The sequence below is a fragment of the Phalaenopsis equestris genome, unplaced genomic scaffold (genome assembly GCF_001263595.1).
Source record: "Phalaenopsis equestris unplaced genomic scaffold, ASM126359v1 Scaffold000787, whole genome shotgun sequence".
In the NCBI taxonomy this organism is placed as follows: Eukaryota; Viridiplantae; Streptophyta; class Magnoliopsida; order Asparagales; family Orchidaceae; genus Phalaenopsis; species Phalaenopsis equestris.
Genome location: NW_018165227.1, coordinates 383,551 through 383,939, shown reverse-complemented (window position 1 = coordinate 383,939; position 389 = coordinate 383,551).

The window sequence follows — 389 nt, the reverse complement described above, 5'->3', positions numbered from 1 at the left end:
CAGAACGAATCAATTAGAGGAGCTATGGAGTGATTTCAGCACTCCTCAGAAACAATTAGCTGATACTTCTCCAAAGATGTACAAGCACTTGTTAGCTTAGCATCACAAATCATTAAGCCGGAGGATTCATCGTTCGCAACTACTCCTAAACAAATTGCCAATGATCCCCGTTACGTGCCATATTTCAAGGTAAGTTTTATCAGTGTACTACGTTCACTTCAGAATGTAATGAGTTTCTAACGATGCAAAACAGAACTGCATTGGTACAATCAACAGTACGCACGTTGATGCTCGACTACTCAACCACGAAAAGGTAGCGTATATTGGTCAGAGTGGATCAACATTTAATATTTTTAATTGTAGTTGTAATTATATTTATCGTTATTTTT